Source organism: Cyprinus carpio, chromosome B15 (assembly GCF_018340385.1).
Source record: "Cyprinus carpio isolate SPL01 chromosome B15, ASM1834038v1, whole genome shotgun sequence".
NCBI classification, from domain to species: Eukaryota; Metazoa; Chordata; class Actinopteri; order Cypriniformes; family Cyprinidae; genus Cyprinus; species Cyprinus carpio.
Genome location: NC_056611.1, coordinates 14,532,002 through 14,547,275, shown reverse-complemented (window position 1 = coordinate 14,547,275; position 15,274 = coordinate 14,532,002). Strand labels below are relative to the sequence as shown.

At 36.5% G+C, this 15,274-nt stretch overlaps 1 pseudogene; it reads right to left on the bottom strand.

Annotated features, from left to right (window-relative positions):
• Positions 1-9,708: 9,708 nt before the first annotated feature.
• The window catches only part of LOC122139865, a 55,134-nt pseudogene continuing 49,568 nt past the window's right edge, over positions 9,709-15,274 (bottom strand).

Genomic DNA, 15,274 nt, shown 5'->3' with positions numbered 1-15,274 from the left:
TGTCAGACCCGTCTATTAAATGTCAATTGCTTTAAGTATTTTTAAATCATTGTTTGACTGGTAACAGACTTTCACGTCACTGTTGTCACTAGAGAGTTCTGGATTTCTTTGTTATGTTGCTAATGAGACTAGCTCAGACAAATGCCCTTCACTGGACTGAAATAGCTCTCAGACAGATTTTGCCGAAAACGGATTTTGCCGATTTGAATCCCTTTGGCAGTTTAGGTCCGCTTTTATATAATGTAATACTTAGATTAAGGTATAGTTCACCTAACAATTTAGTCATTATTTACCCAGTCTCGGTGAGTAAATTGTAACACTTTACAATTAGGGTTAATTTGTTTACATTAGCTAACTACATTAGTTAACACGCACTAATAATGTACAATACTTTTACATCAATTATCTTAATATTAATTTCAGAATTTACTAATTCAATTTTAAGATCAAAAGTTTTATCTGTTAATATTATTTATGCACTGTGAACTAACATTGTTTTTCATGTTATAGTACATAATGCATTAACTAAATGTTGACTAATAAGATCTTATTGTAAAGTGTTACTTGGTAAATGATGATCTGGAAGGACATGAAGGTACATTTACATAAGTTAATGATGACAGAATTTTCATAAAATAATAAAAAAAACCTACTTGCATGAAATATGTTATTGAAATAAAAGGCCACAGTTCACTTTCATGGCTGTGTTTCTTATAAAAATACACTTAGTAATTATGCGAAATTAAATTATTTACTTTACTTGAAATCATGTTTTAATAATCATGGTTTTGTCATGATTTAAAGAAGTAAACTTATTGTTGATGTGTTGACATCAAACTAAAGCACATTTCATTTAATTGTGTTTTTAAATCCAGTGTCTGAAAACATTACATTCAGTGTGCTTTTAAGTAAAATGTATTAATGTATATTATTTGATTTGTAATATTGTAATAACCATCTCCCTGAACACAGTTTTCCCTAAAATAACCACTAAATAAACTCATGATACGTTTTTGTTGATGCTATGAACCATGCTGACAAAAATGGTGAAGAAGTATACACTGTGAAGCTTACACTGGCAATGTTTCTGAGAGAAATCGGATTTCATATTAAATAATCTAATATTCAGCAGTAAGAAAAAAGTGTTTTAAAGCTTGGCGTTTTGCAGAACATCACAGTTATATATGATATGAGAAAAGTAAGACCTGTAGTAAGGGAGTATATGCTATTTAAGGAAAATGTAATTATATTTTCAGAATGACATCATTTTTGTCAAACCTAGTCTGTGGGGTAAACGCCTCCAGGCAGCATTACTTCCCACTGTCATAATTACAGTAGTTACTGTACCATGTTCTGAATAGTGCATCTTTTGTTTTTAATTTATGAAATTTACTGTAACTAGGTGGTTGAATAAAAATATTTGGACTTTATATTTAAAAATTCCCTCAAGTTCGGATCAGCCATCTACTTGGGGAGCCAGTTAGCATCAGCTAACAATATTTTTCAAATAGACTGATTTTTAAGGTTCATTTATAAATATTCATATTTATCTATGATTATTTTAGCTAGTCTTTTTCATTTTAAGCTAAAACTGCTTGTACGTTGATTTTGCTGTGAATGTTTAAAGAAAATTGCTTTGTTGGAGTGGGGGCATTTTAACCCCCTTGGTACAATTTAAATTTTTGTTGAAAATCTAATAACAATGAAGCCTTTGTAAATTTGTCATACTTGGATTATAATTTATGTCATTGTAACTGAAAAATAGGATAACTATTCTAGACACATTTAACTTTTGTTAACAAGCTGGTCTCTTTAAAGTCTGCCATTTGTTATGTTTTGGAGTCTTTCTATACTGTATATTAGTTATTAGTGTAAATGTAACATTTCAAGTTTACTGTCACCTCGAGACATTGCCCCCTATATATAGGTTCATAGCAGTTAGCTACTTTTATTATAAGCAAATGCATCTAACTGCTGTTTTTTTCGAGTAGTAGCTTGACTGCAGTTGAACTACTTTAATTTTCGAGTAGCTTGTAGCTTGACAAGCTTTTTCAAAGTAGCTTTCACAACACTGTTATCAAGTAAAACCCATTAGGTGAAAAACAAGAGAAGAAACTGCTTCGACTGCACAATGAAAATGCTGGACTACAGGCTCCAACCATGCTGGTAAACTCTGTCTTTGCCTGTGTAGACAAGTATACTTCCTTTAAAACCTTAATTAATTTGAAAACCAATTAGACTTTAACAATACCAAATTAGATGGCTAAAAGATAGGTGGTTAATACAAGCGCTGTGAGATTTGATTCTGCCAGTTAAACTTTCAGACAATAGTGGATGTGTCAATCTCAGATAACAGTGCCAGTGACTCAGCTCTTTTAGTCGGAGCTGTTTGTGTGTAGCGAGACATTGTACTGCCGCTTTCCACTAGACCGAGTCGCACATAGGAAAAGCTGTAGGTAGAGATCTGTTACGAGCTTTTCAATGAAATCAATTCCACATCCTATCGAAACTAGCGCTCTCTGAAGGGAACAGATCGCTGATAAACTGCACAGTCAAACGTGACATTTACAGCTGAGAAATATTGCCTTGTATCTGAAACATAAAACATGCCTGGGGGGACATTGTCCGAGAATGATGTATGAGACTAATGCTTGCATTGGTTAATGTCATGTTGGCCATTTATCAAGGATTATTTTCGGTGCTGCCGCAATCTTTTGACGTGCCATTTGACATGTAGCTGGTGCAGAGAAGTTTCCTGCTGTTGCGCCCCAGACATGTTTCTCATGGTTAATATAAAGGCCTGTGTAGTGTCAGCTCATGTAGCCTCCGGTCCATATCCCCAAGTATCAATTATTGCCATACAGTTTTTTGAGAAGTTTACTTTCTTCTCTTCCAGATATTTTGTGGTTCACCACATACTGAGATGACTCACCGGCAAACCTCGTATTCCCACTGAGCCGAGAGACAGCAGCCATGGGAAAGATCAAGCTCTCAGACACACAGCCAGTGACAGCGATGAAGATATTTATTTGCTGCCTGCTCCATCTGAGAATGTGGGTCAGGGGCAAGGCAGTAGCAACCCCCAGCTAAGCTGCCTGCTGCGCTCCTCACGCACCTAAAAGTTACATAAACCCTCTGTTGCCAAACAGGCAGGATGCTGCGCTCCTCGGTTTGGGAACAATGGTCTGGTGAGACATTTGTTCTGGATCTGAACACAATCTGAGATAGTTCACATGTTCTTGGCTGATGAGTCATTCTCATGTCTGACTCCAAACCCGCAAGACCTTTGTTCATCTCATATTCTCGTAAGTTCATCAAATTACGGTTGAACCACTGATGTCACATGGACTATTTTAACAATGTCCTTACTACCTTTCTGTGCCTTGAGTGTATCAGTTGTGTTGGTGTATATGGAGGGTCAGAAAGCTCTTGGATTCCATCAAAAATATCTTAATTTGTATTCTGAAGATGAACAAAAATCTTATGGGTGTGGAATGACATAAAGGTGAGTAATTAATGACTGATTTTTCATTTTTGGGTGAACTATCCCTTTAACTTACAATTTTTCAGTTAATATTTATAGGCAAAATGTAGTCATTTCAACAGGAATCTGTGTGATCTGGAATTTTGCTTGAGGCAGATAGATTTACCCATGCAGATTTTGCGACTGGTCATGTGGATTTGTTGCGTCAACCAACAGAAAGCTGCTTGGTTTGAAAGTGACTTCTGTGAGCTGTGCTACATACATTTTTAGACTATTGAAAAGAGACAATGGACCTCTTTGTCAGCAAAATTTCACTAATATGATCGTTCCTTTAAAATGCAGCCACATTTACCATTGTTAAGTGAATTTTCATTACTGAAATTCTGAAAATTTTATGAGAGTGTGAAAGATTTCGCAACAAGTTCAAGTTGGTCACTTGGACTCTCAGTGTTGACCAACAGAAAGCTGCTTTGTTTGAAAGTGACTTCTGTGAACTGTGCTTCATACATTGCTACACTATTTGACAAGAGGGAGTGGACCTTTTTTGACTTCAAGATGTTATTGTACCTGTCAGTCAGATTTACCATTGTTCAGCTAATTTTCATGGCAAAATCATTTAAAGTTATTTCAGTAGGAATTCATGCAAGCGGGAATTTTGTTAGAGGGCGTAAGATTTCACAACGACTTGGATTCGCCATGTTGAGACCAACAGAAAGTGCTTGGTTTGAAAATGAATTTCTACGTAAGCTGTGAGACATACATCGCAACACTATCGACAAGACAATGTTTCCGCAGAGTTTCATGTGATTGTACCTTCAAGGTGTGTTTCACATTTACTGTTTGTTCAGTGGATATTTTTTCGTGGGGCAAATCCACTAATTTAAATTGGAATCCATGTGTTTGGGAATTTTGCACGAGGGTGAAAAGATTTCTCCATGCATATTTTGTAACAAGTTTTATTTGGTTGCACAGATTTGTTGCTTTTAATAACAGAAAGCTGTTTGGTTTGAACATAACTTTTGTGTGAGTTGTATATACTGTTGTGACAATGGACCTTTTTTTGGCCTGTGAAACTTTGCCAAAATTTCATTAATGTGACCTCACCTTTATACTGACTAAACAGTGATGTGTACACAACTTGTTTTTTTTTTTTCTTTTGATAATAGTGTGATGAATATTATCAAGCACATCTCACACAGAAGTCACTTTCAAACAAGTAGCTTTGTGTTTGTCAACAAGGCGAATCCGTGACCAACTTGATGCAAATGTAAAGCAGTTTGGATAAAAGCATAAACCAAATACATAAATGTAATTGATAGCATGTAACAGATGCTGCTGACAGACTTAATTTAACACAAAGGTGAATCAGTGGGATGATTCTGGAAATCACCTCTGTGGCTCTTACAAATAAAAAATAAGTTGTAGTACTGTAGCTCAGCTACGAGGAAACTGTGTGGTTCTTCTATTAAGACCACATTTATTTCACCCAGGAGGATATTTACCACAGCACTGAAAGCATTATAGTTATAACACTTGTATTTTGCGCTGACCTACCCTTCCTAAGAATTTATGACCAATCAATGACCCTCTCGAGAGGAACTTCATGCATGAACTTAAGAACAGCAGCTGAGAGACCGTATATAAATAACTCCAGTCCTTTTTCTCTTGGGTGGTTTTGCCTTTTTCATTAGGCAGAGATGTTCACAGTTATGCTTATGAAATGCACTGACAATTAATAAAGAGTTCAATGTGAATTGAATAATGCAATCAACACAAATGTGTACTTTCTTCACAGTAAGCAAGAGGAAGGAGTTGATGCAGATGTTATCCATAGCATATCAGCTGTAACATTTTATGAGACAGTGTCCATGTTACACAGGTTACAGTGATTATATCTAATTTTATACATATTCTGAATGTTGCTAAAGGGCTCTGGGTGGTTTAGTTGCTAAGATGCTCTGATTGGTTGCTCTGATAATTAATATGTAGGGTTTGCGTTTGTTCAAAATCCTTAATGTTAAGAACGAGCAATGTTAATAGAACTGCTTTCCTTCACAAAGCACTACTAATTATAATTGGATCAAACAGATTAATAGTTTCTTATTAGTCATAAAGGTTCTTAGGTGCCAAAAGTAGAACAAAAGTGCAAGTCATCTGGCATGTCTCCTCATTCCAATGCAACACAAGCTCAATTATACACTAACACGCTGCTGTTTCTGCTCAGTTTTTCCTCATGTTTCACTTATTGTAATTAGGTTTGGCACATACTGTAGGTTTGGAATTTCACAACATATGTTTACAGCATTGCCAAACCACGAATCTCGATGAAACGTGCTACCAGGTAATTCATCCTCAGTATGACAAATGAGTCTATTTTAGCAATTAGAAAGAAATCAAATGTTTCTATATAAAGTTGTGTAGAGCACGTCTGGAACGGTGCTAATTGGACACTTCATGAAGGATATCAGTTTCAGTAAACCTATAAGACACAATTAAACTGCTTTTTGAACATTAATACCTCTTTTTATTAAGACAGTACTGCTCCATTTCTGTAAAAATGTATTTTTCCATGGTCAAATACAAAGTGTAATCGGGAACATGTAAATAACTTTAATTACACAGGAATACAAACTACAGAGATGCTACAAATATCTGACATAAAACCTATGGAAACAATGAAGAATGGCTCTGGTGGTACAGGTTGTCTAAAAATGGAAAATGCATTGTAAATGTATGCACTAAGATTCACGTCTTAGATTTATTTTCTTTAAATAAACCTATCATCTGCTGTGACCTATCTATACAAAGTAATATGAACATTTACACAGTGCACAGCATCTGAAGTACAGATAAAACATGTCGAACATGCTCTATTCTGCAGGATTTTTTGATAATAACTTAAAGTCTTTTCTTTCAGATATGGGGCATCACTTTTGCATTCTACCTGAGATGCAAAAAATGAATTCATAGACAGACCTGAGACAGGGCAGAATCAAACCTACACTCAAGGTATGTTTGTGTGTGCATGTTTTTTTTTCTTTCTTTCTTTTTTTTCAGGTTTTGGGCAGTTTTAGATCACTTACCATTTTACTTGTAAATATTAAAGTAAACATTAGAAAAGAAAGGAAAGGAGTGATCTGGCTGTATAGCTTGGTGGATCCTCTGTGGAAACCCTCACCATGTTATGACTGTTTGTAGCCCTCACTCCATATTTGAGTTGGAAATAGATTCATGCCATTACAATTACAGTATGATAATTGAGCGAAATTATATAGTATACATTTATAAATGACTTTTTTTATTCACATGCTTGGAATGTCAATTGGATGCACATATTGATTTTTTTTTATGTACACTACAGTTCAAAAGTTTGGGGTTGGTAAGATTTTTTTTTTTAGAGATAAGTCTCTTATGTTCACCAAAAGCTGAATTTATTTGATTAAAATAATTAATGTATTCCTGTGATGGCACAGCTGAATTTCAGAATTAAATCATTCTAACATTCTGATTCGGTGCTCAAGAAACATTTATTATTATTATCAGTGTTGATAACAGTTGATGCTTAACATTTTTGTGGAAACCATAATACATATATATATATATATATATTTTTTTTTTTTAATAAACTGTTGAAAAGAACAGTATTTATTTGAAATATATTTTTTTTCTAACATTATAAATGTCTTTATTGTCACTTAATTGTCACTGTTATCTTTGTAGAATAAAAATATTAATTTATATATATATAAAAAAAATCTTTTTGACCCCCAACTGTTTTTGCATAGTAATGTATTACTTGGGGCCCAAGTTATTTATAAGGGGGCAAAAATCAAACTTTCATTTACTTCATTCTCAATCAGTTTAGTGTTGTAGGCGTTCAGAACATGATGTGTTTAAATAAATCTGTTGCTGTATAAAACCACAAAATTCTGTACAACATATAATGACAATCAAAAGGAACGTTTCTTTCCATATAACCAAGTATAAAGAGTGGCATTAGCTACAAGAGCCTTGCACGAATATACCATATAATTATTAGTGTTTCAAAAAAGTCTAAATAATGCTCACCTGTCAGATAATCTCAGGAATAACACTAAGAAAAAACAAACGAACAAATTATAATACACAAATTCATGTAAACGCTATGACCAAACAATTTTGTCACAAGGATTTTACTATATTAACCGCACTCTCACCATAACTCCAAAATGCCCCCATGTAGTTAATCACAAACAATACGCATCTGTCCAACTGTCTAAGAAGCTGAACGAAGGCCAAAGATATGAAACAATGCCTGATATGAGTGTAATATTTCACTAACTCTACAATAATGTAACAATTTCACGCTCTATGCATTTATAATACATTTATGAGTGAGGAAACATAATACGTGTCCCTGGTAAAATTCTCCCTCGCATACATCACCTGAAAATAAAGCATGTTTGATGAGATAAACAGAACATCCAGGACTCACTTTTACAAACTATTGCATTATTGTAGAGTTATTACATTCAGTCTGGCATCTACACATAAGCTGGATTGAAGGAATCGAGAATAAGAGCTGCTAACCGAAATGTGTTGGAGGGCACAACTGTGAGTATGGCTTACAACATACAGGCTCCATCTATTTCATTTAAGTACGAAAGTTTTTTTTTTTTTTTTATTTCACTATGAGAAGCGCACAGAAGCACTAACAATATTCGGAGAAACTCACTGACCTCGACCTCATACTGAGCCTACTGAATGAGAACAAGCTAAAAATGAAAGCTATTTTACACTCTGATAGATATGTTTGTGTTTCATAAGGGGACATCTTTTTGACGGCGCTTCCTGTACAGCTGAGCCAGGAGCCGATCTGCTCTCTCTTTGCTTTGGCATTCAATTTTAATGCTTGGGCGTTAATTACAATAAATTAGTCTGTGAGTGAAGCTGGTATATGGATAATGCGATACAAGCCGGAATGAATATCAACACAAGCCGATTATAATCACATACAGTATATCTAAGGAACAATTAGGGCTGTCAATCGTTTAAAAGTTTTAATCAAACCAACTACAACGTATGCTGATGAATTAAGCAAATTAATTCAAATTAGGCATAGGAGGACAATATACTGTTTGTTTAATTTCTGTATCATTGAATATAAGTGAATCAATCAACCTACAGTCCACACTAAATCATTTTAGAGGATTTGTCATTGTTTTCAGTCTGTGATATTTTGTTGAAATGCAATTTTTTTTGGCACCTTCCGCCATGAGCTCCACATTTTAATGCACCATATGAAAAGTTAAACTTTGAAAAACAAATCTTGACAAAATTAAACAGGGTTAATGTTATTATTATTGATTAATTCATGAATAATTATTACATATGATTAATCCATAAATATCATAACATCTTTGGGAGTTACATTACTTAAAACTATAAAGTGATCTATTTTTTGCATGTTGAATGTGCCACATGATTTTAGATTTTTTCCCCCCACATATTATAAACAGTGCAGCAGTTTTCATATGTTTTTCCTAAAAACATTAAAAGATTATGCCTAGTATAATAAGAGAATTTATTTTGAATAAATAAATAGATTGGACAAAAATGTATAATGTCATTTATATATGGATCAGGGGCATTACTTACTTTTTTTTATATATTTAATGGTATTGAAGTAATGTGTTCAATTGACAGCCCTAATATCAACCACAAGCCCGATTATAATCACATACAGTATATCTAATAAATAAATGCAACACAATACTGCTGCTGAATGTTGTTGGTCACAACAAAAGTGTTTTCTATCTTCTCTAAGGGATCACTAGGGAGAGGCAACAGGCAAGTTTGCCAAATAAATATACTTTGAAAATTCAATCCATGAAAACAAAGCCAACCCATTGCGAACGCGATCGTTCTGTGACCGAATCTTACATCGAAACTTTGTGGTGTGGGCTTTCTTTCAGACCTGCAGACAGAACGGGGTCGTGAGATAGTTGCTTGGCAATTAAAAAACCTGAAATGAAACGAAAACAAAATAACCGTGGGTTCAGACCGTTCGAGAGACAGTATCTTGTGGGTGTCCTGAGGAAAGTGGGAACTTCCGTAAGAACAGAACAAGGCACAAAAGTCTTAGCAAATGTTTAAACTGAACAAAACCGGCCCCAGCAGGAGGTGTTGTATGGGTGAGCGGTCTAAAATTGAGCTCTCCTAGTGCTCTGCCATCCCAACACCCCGTCCGTCTCGATGGCAGCACCTTCTCCTCACCGTCTCTTCAGCTGCACAGGTGTGAATCCAGCCTGATAGAAACCCTCAACCCCTACCTCCCAACCCAGCAGTCCACAGTTTGCTGTTCAGCACAGGAAGCTAGCAGATCTAGTCAGAGTTAAATGTAGTACTCCTTCTTGTCATCCGAGTTGTTGTGTCCCCCCTCTGCGTTGATGATGGCAGTGTCTGCATCTGCGGCATCGTCCGCTCCTTTGGCTTCATGGGTAAAGTAAGTACCTTAAAACAGGAACGTTTATTATTTCCACAGATAAAAAAAACAACCCAAAATCAAGCCGAAGCCAGAATCGTGCTTTTTGATTTACCTTTGTGTCTTGCAAAATATCGTCCGAGAACAATCAGGAGACAAAGCATGGCGAACACAACCACCGCGACAATGCCGCCGATGACGGCGTGATCAATTTTCTGTGGCGCTCCATCTGCTCTTGAATCTGCGTCAAAGAGAAACACAAATGCAAAGAAATTAAGGCATCTTCTCGATTAGGAATTGAGTGTGAGATTCCCTGCCAAATGATGTTATTCTGCTTTAAATAAATTCATGAATGCCATATCCCTTATATATTCACAGTCATCCTAATTCAAATCAACACATGCCTGAGCTTTAGAATAAAAACACCTCTCAGTGAATCTGGCAGACGGTTTTCACATACTCTGTTTGTGACATTTCCTGTAAATGTGTAAATAGCATGACACAGACTTGCACGTACTCAAACACAGTTTGTTTGGTTTGATCCTGAAACATCAGCTGTCTGAGCCAACACTGACACTGGGGAGATAAAGTTGCCAGCCTAAGCTGGTTTGAAAGAAATAAATCATAGATAGCATATAAAATGTTTGCACGTTAAAATGCACGTTGAAATGTTTGGAAAAGAGAGAATGCAAATAACAGATGTACCAATCACTATGGTAAAACACCCCAAATGCATTTATAAAGACTGGCTTTTTTGCTCATTAAGGCTGCATTTATTTGATAAAAAATTAAGTAACACTAATATTATGAACTATTATTAGAATTTAAAACAGGTTTTCTATTTGAATATATATTTAATGTATATTGTAATTTATTAATGTGATGACAAAGCTGAATTTTCAGAATGGTCTGTTTTGGTGCATTGTCACATTTAAAAGTTTCAGTGTCTCTAAATGTAATCTTTAGCAAATCTCAAAACGAATATCCATTTTTCATACTGGACATTATAATGCTGTTATTCCTAAATTCCACTTGAGGGTATTTATAGTGAATACCTTCAGGCTTGTAGTATTTTATTTTTTAATTTTTGTAGACAATTTGACGGTGCATTTCTCCATTTCTGTATGTAGCAAAAGACCTTAATTTGAGCTTTTGGTGCAGTGGCTCGTATGGTTAAAGACATGCTTTGTAAGAGAACAGACAGAAAATAAACCCTGCACACATTCTAATTAAGTTTCCTGATGAAGTGCCTAGCAACCAAACCACAAGAAAGAATGTAGACCTGAGAGCAAAGACTGAAAGTGCCTCAACAGAACCCAGACTGTATATTCCCCTCAATATTACTCATTCAGTTTTGTAATCAATAGCCTTTCATCAGGAATAAGAAGCTGCCCTTTTTTCCATTTTCAGAATCACACACCAGCTAAACGCTTCAGTGGACCGACCTACCGTTTTTTCATCATCAAACCGCATCTGATCCAAAACCAGTGTTTACTTTGGATTTAATAAGAACATGTAGAGCTCTAACCAATTAGCCTACCTAGCACATTAAATGAACTGAATACATGTCAATGCCGACGACGGCAATGAAAACAAGATCTTTTGATAAACGCCGTTTCTGCCTGCCTGCAGCAAACCAACAGATCCATCCCAGCAGGATGATTGTCTACTAAGATGCCGCTTTGATACGTGTGAGCCACAGAGGTTTCTGCATTGATATAGCACAGGGAAGCCCTGCATTGCATCACGTTGCACCAGAGGCACCTCTCATGGCTCTGGCAGCCTGTTCCCAGTGCTATTAGCATGAGACTAGGAAGGAATGAACACAGCGGAGAGGAGCACTGTTCACATTCCATTCTCTCCGCCCATGCCGGCCCCCATCCCCCGCTCCAGATCCGCCCGGCCCGGTTCCGTCCGCCCCTCCTCCCCCTCCTGCCTCCTGCTTGCACCAGCAGATAAATTAGCTGTCCAGAGCCACGGATATCTTAGCCTGCTAGAGGAAATTTTGGGGTGAATACAATTTTCGGTGACTATAACGCACATGTGTAATGGAAGGCTCATATATGTAAGCGTTTGAGGTGAGACACTACAGGCAAAACATTTTGTTTTTTCATGCACTGTTCAGTTTTGAGATTTGGGGCTGTTTGGCTTTTCATAATGTGTTTATTCAGACTAGTGGGAAGAAAACATGCAAAATACACTTTTAAGCGTTTATTGTATTCGTATCCGTAATTTCCTTTACAACTATTTTAAAGAGCTATTTTCCTCAAAATGATTTTGTTTTTTTTTGAGTTATTTTTCTCTCATGCACTGGACAGAAATCTCCACTTCAGTAACACTTACATACATCAAAATGGTTTTTGACAGAGGGGGTTTTGTTTAATATATACTTTTCCTTATTTTTTTATATTTTGTACCCAGGTGCTGGATAGTATTTCTGTGTTCATCTAGTTTATTGGGTTATTTTTTTATATTTTGTACCCAGGTGCTGGATAGTATTTCTGTTAACCAGAGTACTGGGTATTTTTAACCGCTAGGTTATGTTTTTTTTTTTTACCTAAACCGCTGGGTTGAGCCTGTCTCCGATGAAACAATGCAGCTGCTGAGTTACAGTCAGATCATGGGCTTTTTGCGTCCTGCAGGAGAGAGCGGTTCTCAGCGCCGCCAATTTGGTGCACTCTTTCCAGGAAATAAAGGTTTGTATACATTTTAATTTCCTTCATAAAGTCCTTATCTTTACTGTGGTGCAAATTATATTATTTTTACGCAACGCAACATAAGTACAAGATGTCAGCTGCGTCAGTAGCGGTCATTTCGCACGATGGAAACGCCTTTTGCCTTGCATAAAATAAATGGATTTTTTTTCGTTATAATACTGAGTGTAACTTTAATTTGATGTTAAAACTATGTTCGCTAATCTCAGTAATGTTTTGTTTAAGGGCAGGTTTTTGGAGTCAGTCAAGGCATCTTTGAGCTATGAGTGAAACACTTAGGCCGCAGTCTAAAGTTCGCAAGTCCCCGGCGAACAGCAGCCCTTCACCGGCTCAGATTTCAGACACACATCAGCAAGAGCATTGGCACTATTTCTGTGAAAAAATGATTACAGACAACGGTTAATACACTTAAATTAAAAATGTTACTTTTTGATGTGCCTTTTTATTTCTAAAATGCTTGTTAAATGAGTTGAAATGTATGTAATTTAGTAAACTATGCGTCTTCACCCACTCCAATAAATTCAATTTGTCTCGTATTTTCGTCCATGGGGTTTTCTTTCTTTCTTAATAAAAAATGGTTCATCATTTGATTATTATTGTGTGCCTATAGTAATTCTTTGTGTATTTTTTTAAATTTCCAGCCCATTTTAAGCCAGAAATATAATAATTTTTAAACAATAGATGACTTAAATAAAACAACCTAAGGAAGTGTTATTATGAACTATTATGACACAAAAAGCTTTTGCTTTACAAAACATTAAAAAACCGATAGACTGGAGTCATGTGGATTACTGTTTGGCCTCTCATCATTCTGACGGCAACCCTTCACTGCAGACAGATCCATTGGTGAGCAAAATGATGTAATGCTAAACATTTCTCCAAATCTGTTCTGATAAACAAACAAACTCATCTACACCTTGGATGCCCCGAGGGTTAGTACATTTTCAGCAAATTTTCATTTTTGGGCTTGAAAACTGTTCTTTTTAAGATGTGACCTTCCCAAGCTGCCATTGTTTCATAAATGTGTATTCTGGACTGGGGACCACAAGTCCAAACGTGCCAGCGTTAAACGGAACGTGGTGGGCTTTACAAAACCGTGCTCGTGTTAAGCAGGCAGTGGGATACGAGTGGGATTTAATTGGGAAATAAGATGGACTTTGTGCCTGATGTACAGCCGGGTGAGGCGGGGGGAAGACTTATGCACTGCTGCAGGGCCAGAGAGCTCATGTTTATGAGACTCATTCTGATCTGTGCTGAAGTGACTAATTAAACTGCAGGCCACTGTCATTGCAGCAAGCTGCGGACCAAAGTGGAACGGCCAAGCGCTTGTGAGCTGCGAAGACACAAGAATATGAGGCTTACGCGTGACCGGCCGATATAGTGTGGTAGTCTTATAGCCTTCCTGCGTCCTTCCCTGTCTATTTTCTGGCATTTCCCGCTAAAAGGCACTTCAAAAAAGTAATCAGTGGAAATCTTCAGGAACAGAAGCTCACAAATCTGTTCGCCGGCCCGCTTTTAATTGGATTTTTTAAATACTAGATTCGAGTTTCCGCACAGGTCATTCCCTGGAGTTTTTTAGTCTCAGTGCTACGAGAGAGAAAGCCACACTGATGAAATGAAAACGGAAATTTCTTTTTAAACAAATCACAGAACTCACCCAAGGACACCTAGGCGAAACAATGTGGCTAAGAAACGTAAATCAACACGGCCTTTTGACTGAGGCACTGAACGACAGATTTTCTGCCAGTGAGAAGATTTAAAAAGAAAAAACATTAAGGAGAGGTTGAACACGAACTCATTTCGGATTCGGGCGAGAAAGGACCACGGTCCCGGGGGTACAAAGGGAGACCTTTCCAAACAAAAGATTGGACCCTGAGCATGTGGAGCCTTTGAAGCATTGTTTTCCTGCCCTGATAGAGTCTCTAAATTGAGCTCACAGGCGCCATGCCACAGGGGTGACAAAAGACATTTTCAAGATTCAAGATTCACAGATTCAAAGATTTTTATTTGTCACATACACAATTATATAGAGCATATATAACCAGCAGTGAAATGTGAGTCAGGTACGCTCCATGGACATTGCAATTAATAAAAGAATACAACACAGATGAAAATATACATAAATATAGCTATGAAAAAATGAAATAAAAGTAAACAATAAAATATAAGAATAAAATATAAAATATATATAAGAGAATGTATACTGTAGAATTAATATATAGTGGAAATAATGTGCATGAAAGTAAACTGGTAGTCTTAAATAATGAGATACACAGAATGTACAAGAGCAAAATGTGCAAACAGGTTGACACTTTCAGTATGTCAATGTGAGGTAGTGAATGAGGAATATCTTACTGATAAAGTGAATATTAAGTGAGACATGTAGATGTTAAGAGGCTGGTTTTTGAGTTTAGGAGCCTGATGGCCTGGGGGAAAGAAACTCCTCCTAAGTCTCTCAGTTTTTTGACATCAGGCTACGGAAAACGCTTACCAGATGGCAGCAAAGTGAAAGATGGTTACTGGGGTGAATGGATCCTTGATTATTTTAACAGCTCTTGCTTTTGCAGCGTTTGAGGGTAGATGTCCTGCAGCGAGGGGGAGAGCAGACCCTGA